The sequence below is a fragment of the Ailuropoda melanoleuca genome, chromosome 13 (genome assembly GCF_002007445.2).
Source record: "Ailuropoda melanoleuca isolate Jingjing chromosome 13, ASM200744v2, whole genome shotgun sequence".
In the NCBI taxonomy this organism is placed as follows: domain Eukaryota; kingdom Metazoa; phylum Chordata; class Mammalia; order Carnivora; family Ursidae; genus Ailuropoda; species Ailuropoda melanoleuca.
The window spans coordinates 74236998-74246173 of record NC_048230.1 but is presented as its reverse complement, the minus strand read 5'-3'; the positions used below and the strand labels follow the sequence as shown (position 1 = coordinate 74246173).

General features: G+C 42.6%; 1 protein-coding gene across 1 annotated transcript in view; it reads left to right on the top strand.

The window, feature by feature from the left end:
• The first annotated feature begins 8568 nt into the window (after positions 1-8568).
• Positions 8569-9176, top strand: part of LZTS3 (leucine zipper tumor suppressor family member 3) — a 10531-nt gene continuing 9923 nt past the window's right edge. Inside the window, exon 1 of the mRNA XM_034641886.1 lies at positions 8569-8911. The gene's annotated coding sequence lies outside the window, so the exon portion shown is untranslated. The remainder of the gene's footprint in view (positions 8912-9176) is intronic.

Sequence of the window (9176 nt, the reverse complement as noted above, 5' to 3'; positions counted from 1 at the left end):
CAGAACTCAGCCTGCAATTTGAAAAACAGGGTTCTAAGGAGCCTGTTCCTTTTACATTGAGGACAGGGCCAAGGATCAATATCTGGGTACAGAGTTGTGTATCATATATAACTTGATAGTCACAGGGTTGTACCAAAAACAATTTAGACTACAGTAGTGACACTGAAACATAGTTCTACTTGGTGTATCCTGACACCATACATAATTTTTAGTTTATTATACATTATTTGATTACTCATTACAGCAAAATGGATAAGGCAACCCTATAAGAGAACCTATCAAATACCAATACTGGAACATTAAACTTGTGTAAATATGACCTCTTGCACATAACCTGTTAGATTTACTGGCTGGTTTTAGTAACTTTAACTTTCTTGACTTACATTTCTAACGTAGTGATATAAAAACACATCCGTAATAATACAAAAACTGAAACTAGTAATGCTCCAACTATTGTAACTGAGTAGCTGAGATTTAATACTTCTGTTGCTTTATTTCTCTTTATTTTTCATCAACGAGGTTAGGCCACTTTGTAGTTGAGCTAAACCCTATGGTTTTATAGACCAGCATAATCGGGTGGACACAGGCTTGATGTCTACTTTGGCAGGTATCTTTATGTATTTTGTAGTTAGTGCATATTGCCTCATATCAAAATAGACCATAGTAACAAATAGGAATAGATGAGAAATTATTGAACATATAAGCCATCATTGCTGAATTGTAACTCGAGAGAGGAAAAGTTGACAAGTGGTAAGGGGAAGAACACATGGGAAGTTTAGGGCCCGAAGGCAGGCAATAAAAGTCTCACCTAGCTGTCTCATTTAGTCTGCAATGGTATCATCTGCAATGTAAAAAGTTAACAAGGCTTTCTGCTAGACAGATTTACCCCGGCTTTTACAAAAATTAAATCTGGCAACATTTTTGGAGTCTGCATGTTTCTGTAAAATTGATGGAAGATTTGGGTATAACCATACTTCCATGATGCAGTAATCATTATTATTCTGCTTAGGACTTTTAAGAAGAGCAACATCCTTCACAAATAGATGTGAGCTCATAAAACTTAAGATGGTGGGTGGTAGGGTGGTGGCTGGTATTTTTATGCTTTGTTTCTAAATATCTTGCAATGAGCTTTACACTGTATAGATACAGGTAAGTTTCTTTGTTAGTATTATATAAACAAAGCATCTATTATGTGAAAACAAAAGAAAAATGTTAGGGACCCTTGAGAACATGAAAGCAAAAACCATCGTCTATTGGGAAGAATGTGCGATTAGTAAAGAAGAGTGGTTAAAAGGAGAATACAGTCTAGTAAGTTTTTAATGTTTTTCCCTTTTTATTTTTCAAGGGTCCGCTCCCGTGGGTGTGTGTGTAAACATCAGCTCATCAGCCTATGAAACCCCGTGTAAAAGACCCCAGCATACTTGAATCATAAATGTTTCAGTTACAGTTTTATATTGGTCTGGATAACCCCCAAGACCTTTACTAGTCACGCCCAGGAATTTTTTGGCCCAATTCCAGAAGTTTTTATTTCCTCATAAAGCAAGCACAGCTGTAAAAAGCTTTAGTACAAACATCCAAACTTAAGCATGGATTAAGGTGCCTTGTCTGCCCCCCCGCCCCCCATTTGGCATTTGGAGGTCACTCCCCAGTCATCCCAGAGGAGCCCCATGTCCTCTTCTGGATAACTTGATGGGTAGGACCCCAAAGGGTCAGGTTGTCTGTTAACTGGTAGGTTTTCATTTGCATCTCTTCAGTAACAGCAGGGCTAGAGATGTTTTCAATGGCTTGTTGGCCATTTGTATTCCGTGAATGATTTATTTCTCTTTTACCCATTTGTCTGTAGACCCAAGGGTTTTTGCAATTTCATTCATCATTCAACAAATGAATGTTGAGTGTCTGTTATGCATTTGCATTAGTTTTCTAGTACTGCTATAACGAATTACCACATACTTAGTGACATAAAACAACACAAATTTCTTATCTTTTAGTTCTGTACGAGTCCAACATGGGTCTTACTGGGCTGAGATCAACATAGAGCTGTTTCTTTCTGGAGGCTCTCCTCCATCTTCAAGCCACATCCCTTGGCTTGTGGTCCTTTTCCTCCATCTGTAAAGCCAGCTACCTTGCATCTCTAACCATTCCTCCACAGTCTCATGTCCCCCGCCCCCACTTCTGCCTTCCTCATCCACTTTTAAGGATCCTTACGATTACACTGGGTCCACGTGGATAATCCAGGCTAATCTCTCTCTTTTTTTTTCAAATAAAGTGGTTTTTTTTTTAAAGATTTTATTTATTTATTTGACAGAGATAGAGACAGCCAGCGAGAGAGGGAACACAAGCAGGGGGAGTGGGAGAGGAAGAAGCAGGCCCATAGCAGAGGAGCCTGATGTGGGGCTCGAACCCACAATGCTGGGATGACGCCCTGAGCCGAAGGCAGACGCCCAACCACTGTGCCACCCAGGCGCCCCTCAAATAAAGATTTTTAAGTAATTTCTACACCCAGAATGGGGCTCAAACTTACAACCCTGAGATCAAGATCCCATGCTGTACTGACTGAGGCAGCCAGGCGCCCCTAATCTCCCTATTTTAAGGTTAGCTGATTAGAAACCTTAATTCTATCTACAAGCTTAATTCTCCTTTGCCATGTAACCTAATGTGTTTATAGGTTCAGGGGATTAGGATCTGGGTATCTTTGGGGGTTCATTAATTCTGCCTACCAGAGTATTAAGATGGGGATATGAAATTTTTTTAACTGATTTATTTATTTATTTATTTATTTGAGAGTGAGAGCACGTGGGGGGGTGGGGAGAGAATCTCAGTAGACTCCCCGCTAAGCATAGAGCCAGACTTGGGGCTCCATCCCACAACCCCAATATTATGACCTGAGCCAAAATCAAGAGTCAGATGCTTAACCGACTGAGCTACCCAAGTACCCTGGGATATGAAACTTAAACTATCCTGCCTGCATAGATGCTACAAGTTAGTGGGGAAGACAGATGATTACTCAATCACAATTTTCTTCCTTTATATTATTTTTCAGATTTTGGTATTAAGATTATTCTACCTTTATATAATGAGTTAGGGAGCTTTTCATCTTTTCCTCTGATTTAGAATGATGTCTTGATAGATTGGATGGAACTCAGCTGTAAAACAGTCTAGGGCAAGTGCCATTTAAAAGGGTAAACCTTGAACAATATTAATTCTTTTTTGTAGTTATTGATCTTAACTAAAAACTAATTAAGATCATGTTTAAGTAGCTTTTTCAACTTAAAAGCTTTAGTTGGTGCATAAAAACAAGAAAATACTGAAAAAAGAGCTCGTTTTATTATACACAAAATGTCCGCATCCTAGAAACCTCCAGATTTACACTTGGCTTGCTCCCCCACCTCCAAGTCTTTAACTTGAATGTCACTTCCTCAGGGAGGCCTTTCATCTTATTCAGAATTGGGATCCCCTAGCAATCTCAACTTCTCCTTAATATTTGCCATTTTCTAATCCACCATATAGTTTACTTACTGTCTCCTCCCACTAGAATGCAAACTCCCATTGGGACAGGGGTTTTTGAGCAGGTATTTAATATATTAATAGCCTGCTGTTTCTAACTTTTCAGAGCTTATTCACCTGTTTATTCTTCCAAGCAAACTGCATTATCTTTTCAATTTTTTTTTTAACAGAAGTAATACAGGCTTGTAAAGAAATGCGAACATTAACAGAAGTGCCTAGAATCTTCTCTCCTGCCCTCCTCCCTGCAATCCCACCATCTCAAAGTAGCCACTATTAATAGTTTGATGTGCATTTTTTTTTCACTTTACTATGCAGGTACATATATATTCTCACTAAAATAATAGAAGATGGGGCACCTGGCTGACTCAGAAGAACATGTGACTTTTGGTCTCGGGGTTGTGTGTTTGAGCCCCATATTGGGTGTAGAGATTACGTAAATAAATAAATAGATTTTCAAAGACTATATTTAGGGGCACCTGGGTGGCTCAGTCATTAAGCGTCTGCCTTCGGCTCAGGTCATGATCCCAGTGTCCTGGGATTGAGCCCCGCATCGGGCTCCCTGCTCAGCGGAGAGCCTGCTTCTCCCTCTCCCACTCTCCCTGATTGTATTCCCTCTCTCACTGTTTCTGTCTCTCAAATAAATAAAATCTTTATAAAAAAATAAAATAAAAATAAAGACTATATTTATTAGAGAGAGCAAGCGGGGGGTGGGGAGGAGCAGAGGGAGAGGGACAAGCAGACTCCATGCTGAGTGCGGAGCCCAATTCCGCTTGATCTTATGATCCTGAGATCATGACCTGAGTTGAAATCAAGAGTCAGATGCTTAACTGACTGAGCCATGCAGGCACCCCTAAATAAATATTTAATAAATAAATTAATTAAATAATAAAAGAATTAAAGTATGCATACATAGGATTCTCTTCCTTACTTTTTTTTCATGTACTATAGTCATCTTTCTATGTCAACACATAGATGCCTGTGCCATTCTTTTACATGCTATTTTTACATTGCACTGGATGCATTGTGATTCAGTTACTCAATCTTCCATTAATAGATTGATGTATTTATGTTTAAATTTTTCTATTACAGTCAGTATGTCAGTGACTTATCTTTGCACACCTATTTTATTATTTGTGATGGCATTTCTTCCCAGAATGGAATTACTAAGTCTGAGGATATACACATTTCACATTTTTATGTATCTCTTACCCAAGGGTTTGTACGTCCCAAAAGTTTGTACCCCTCAAAAACATGAGTTCCTGTTTCCCTACAGCCTCACCAACATGCAGTATCATCAGTTTTTAAGTTTTGTCAGTCTGATAGACTCTTCTTGCCCCCAGCTTTATTGAGATAATAGACTCTTGTTTTTTGCTTTTTGGGTTTTTTTTTTTTAAGATTTTATTTACTTACTTGAGAGAGAGAGCTCAAGCACAAGTAGGGGGAACAGCAGGCAGGCAGAGGGACAAGCAGGCTCCCCGCCGAGCAGAGAGCCAGTCGTGGGGCTCTATCCCAGGACCCCGGGATCATGACCCAAGCTGAGAAGGCAGACACTTAACAGACTGAGCCACCCAGGTGCCCCAACTATTGTTTTAATCACTTCCTCTTTACCATTGGTGAGGGAGGGGTTTCCACCCTAGGGTGATGGGGAGGGCCAAACACAGCACCTGACACTGGACTGGTGAGATAGACAGCAGTTTATTAGTCACATATCCTCACAGCTCAGGGAAGGAGGAAAGGAGGATACCCCAAGCCACATGGGGCCATCCAGGTGTTGCACTCCAGAAATCCAGTGAACAACCAGACGCTCTGGAGGACAGGCTTTGTAGCAGCAAGAGGTTGAGGTGTGCCTGTTGTTCCTGCAGGGAATGTGATCGATTTGTCTGAATGATCCCACAGGCTGGCAAAGAACTGAAACCTGCTCTGGGAGATAAGCAGAAACTGCACCTGGTCGATTTGATAAGGAGGATTATTTGGCTAGGGCAACGTTCAGTTAAGCTCTTTGAGGCACTCCTGATTTTACCAGATGTCAAGGCACAAAATACTGAATCTTAATTTCAGCTGTTCCTGGGTTAATTATGAGGGTTCTTTCTGGGTACTGATTTTTGAGCGACTTTTTGGCATATATTATGAAGATTTTTTTTTCTCATTTAAAAAACTCATGGACTAATTTCATATTCAGTAATACTGAATTTTATTTCCTTGAGTTGTATTTAGTAATTTTTTCTCCCCTGAATCGATAAGTATGATTGGTTTGCAGTTTTCCTTTTTATGCTGTCTTTATTAGGAATTGGTGTAAGGAGAATTGTAGCCTCATAAAATGAAATCACTTTCTAACTTTTCTGGGCTGTAATACAGATTTACAGGGTTAAGGATTATCTGTTCACTGAAAGTTTAAGAGAATCCTTCCATTAAACCATCTGAGCCCAGAGCCTTTTTTGGACATATTTCTTAGATAATTTTTTTTGTTTGTTTTGTTTTTTTAAGATTTTTTTTAATGTATGTTTGTATTTGACAGAGAGAGAGAGAGACAGGGAGAGAGGGAATACAAGCAGGGGCAGAGAGAGAGGGAGAAGCAGGCTTCCCACGGAGCAGGGACCCTGATGTGGGGCTCGATCCCAGAACGCTGGGATCCATGACCTGAGCTGAAGGCAGATGCTTAACAATTGAGCCACCCAGGTGCCCCTTAGATAATGTTTAACATCTTTCCTATTTTTGTAATTGTATTTCCCAGAAAATAGTCCACTTTATCAAGGCTTTCACATACATTAGAACAGAGTCAGCTGTGGTATTCCCTTATTTTCCTTTTGTTCTTCTTAAAATGCAAAACCACATTCTCTATGAAATAGGAACAGAAAACTAAAAAGAGAGTAAGTGAAATCAAGACAGAGATGGGTGGAAATTGGCTAAAATCAAAGGAAGATATAACAAGCAGAATTAGGGGCGAATGGGTTGCTCAGTCGGTTGAGCGGCTGCCTTCGTCAGCTTGGGTCATAATCCTGGGAGGTCCTGGGATCGAGCCCCCTGTTGTGCTCCCTGCTCAGTGGGAAGCCTGCTTCTCTCTCTCCCTCTGCCCCTCCCCCTGCTTGTTCTCTCTCTCTAATAAATAAAATATTTTTTTTAAAGATTTTATTTATTTGAGAGAGAGAGAGAGACAGCCAGCGAGAGAGGGAACACAAGCAGGGGGAGTGGAGAGGAAGAAGCAGGCTCATAGCAGAGGAGCCTGATGTGGGGCTCGATCCCATAACACCGGGATCACGCCCTGAGCCGAAGGCAGACGCTTAACCGCTGTGCACCCAGGCACCCCTCTAATAAATAAAATCTTAAAAAAAAAAAAAACAAAAACCAACCAACAAGCTGAATTAGATACCTTATTGGAGAAAACAAAGAGTACCCTTGAATCTGAAGAAAATTAAATCTGTGATGGTGAAGAAAAACATGAGATACTCTCCCAGGATGCAGAGAAAAAGGATTAAGAGATTTCATTGACAACGGTAATCTAATGTAATAATTTTAGGAGAGAAAAAACCCCAAAGCAACCCTGTTCACAGAATGGACAGGAACATATTAAAAGAAAACTTTTCTAAGCTGAAAAGACCCCTTCTTTTCCGGGAAAATTAAGAAATTTCTTTATGCTGGCAAATATTTAACTTCTAAGGCTAAAGAAAAAGCCTAAGAAGCACCAGGCAAATTGCTCACCTAACACAGACTAGACCAGCTTTGCTATCTTGTTTTGTTTTGTTTGGAGATATAATTGACATATTAACATTATATTAGTTTCAGGTGTACTTGCTACCATTTTAAGAGCCAAAAGACAATGGGATAAGGACCAGAGAGCCTTGGAGACTCAAGAATTCTAGGGGCGCCTGGGTGGCATAGCGGTTAGGCATCTGCCTTCGGCTCAGGGCGTGATCCCGGCATTATGGGATCGAGCCCCACATCAGGCTCTTCTGCTATGGGCCTGCTTCTTCCTCTCCCACTCCCCCTGCTTGTGTTCCCTCTCTCGCTGGCTGTCTCTATCTCTGTCGAATAAATAAATAAAATCTTAAAAAAAAAAAAAAAGAATTCTACAAACAGTCAAGCCGTAAAGGTATATTAGTGTGTAAAGACAGTAGAAAGGCATTCTTAGCTAGGAAAAAGGCTTAGGAAAAAAAAATTCAGGAGTCTTCCCTGAAATCACCAGTATAAAGAGAGATGGGTCCGACTGAGAAAGAAAAATTAGAGCATAAAAAACTGGCAGTGACATTGATACCAATTAAACAAAGTTGGCAAAAGCCAAAGACAATGATTGAAAAATAGGATTTTGTGGCTTGGAAAAAAAGTGTAAACAAAACTAGGTCTATCATCCTGGATTATTGGACAGATATAAGTAGGTGTGAGGGCAGCAGGCCTAGAGATGGAAAAGCACATTAAATTTTTCATTACATGAAGAGGAATATAAAAAGGAATGATTTGTCATTGACTTTAATGATTTGTGAAAAACTGTGTTTTTACTTAAACTCAAAGGCAACCACCAGGAGAATTAAAAACAGGCTTTCTACCTTGACCACTATTGAAAATAAAAGCAAATATGGAAAAATCCAGAAAACAGGAAATAGCAAGAAATATATACTATAAAATAGGATGACTGATGACCAAACAAATCAGCAATGACCAAATAACAGCAATGATACAAAGGGTTAAATCCCAGCTAGAGTGAAGGCGCTGCAGTTTTTAGGACAGACCCTTTGTGCCTCCGGGTTTTTACTAATGCTGAACCCTAGGCCTGGTTTTCTTCCCCGCCATATTCGCCGTATTCGAGGCTAAGATCTCCAGTCCGGGCTGGCTTCCTCCTGGCAGTCCTCCCGGGCCAACAGGGGCGGAATGAGCACTCCCAGTACAGAAACGAAGCACGCGCGTGCGAAACTGGTACTCCGGCTGAGGGACGAAGCCCTCACCTCACCCCCTCTTACCCCCGGATGCAGCGTGGGGGTCGGGGCCGGGGCTCGTGCCAGGTGTGGGGCACGGGGAAATAGCACTCACACCTTGCTGGATTGTAATGTATATCTTTTCCCTCGTTGCCCTCCTTTTCCCTTCCGGACAGTGAGCCTCCGCAGCAGCAAGTTTCAAACCGGCTCCGTTTGCTGCTGAACAGAGTCACGGCCCCTCGAAGCCCCTTACGCGCGGGCCTGCGGTCCCCGCACCCGTGGGGGTGTTCCCTCGGCGGGGTCGGATCCCCTCGGGAGGGCTCGCCCCGCCCCCACCTTGCAGACTTGCAGTCTCACGGCGTCCTCTGGGAGGCCGCATCCAGAAGAGCAGGAAAGGAATGGGGCTCGGGGTCGACAACGAGAGCCCCTTCCCCAAATCCGAGGGGCTCCTTCCAGTTGCCAAAGAAGTGGTGGAGGACGCGGTCCCACTGGATTTGTTAGAGGTCAGAGCCTGGGGGCTGAACCCAAGGGGTTTGGGGGGTAAGAGGCGACGAGTAAAGGGCCTCGGGCCGACTTACGCAGCCCTGGAGAGGGTGAGATAGAGGGGTCCCACGCGCGAACCCGGACGCAGCTACAAAGGGGTTAAGGCGCTGCGCCCCGCCCCAGCCTGGGGATTGGCGGCCCCGGGGGGCGTGGCCGGAGGGCGGGCCCGCGTTTGCCGCAGCCGCGGGTGGGCGGGGCCCGGGCGGGGAGCGGGAGGGGCGCGGA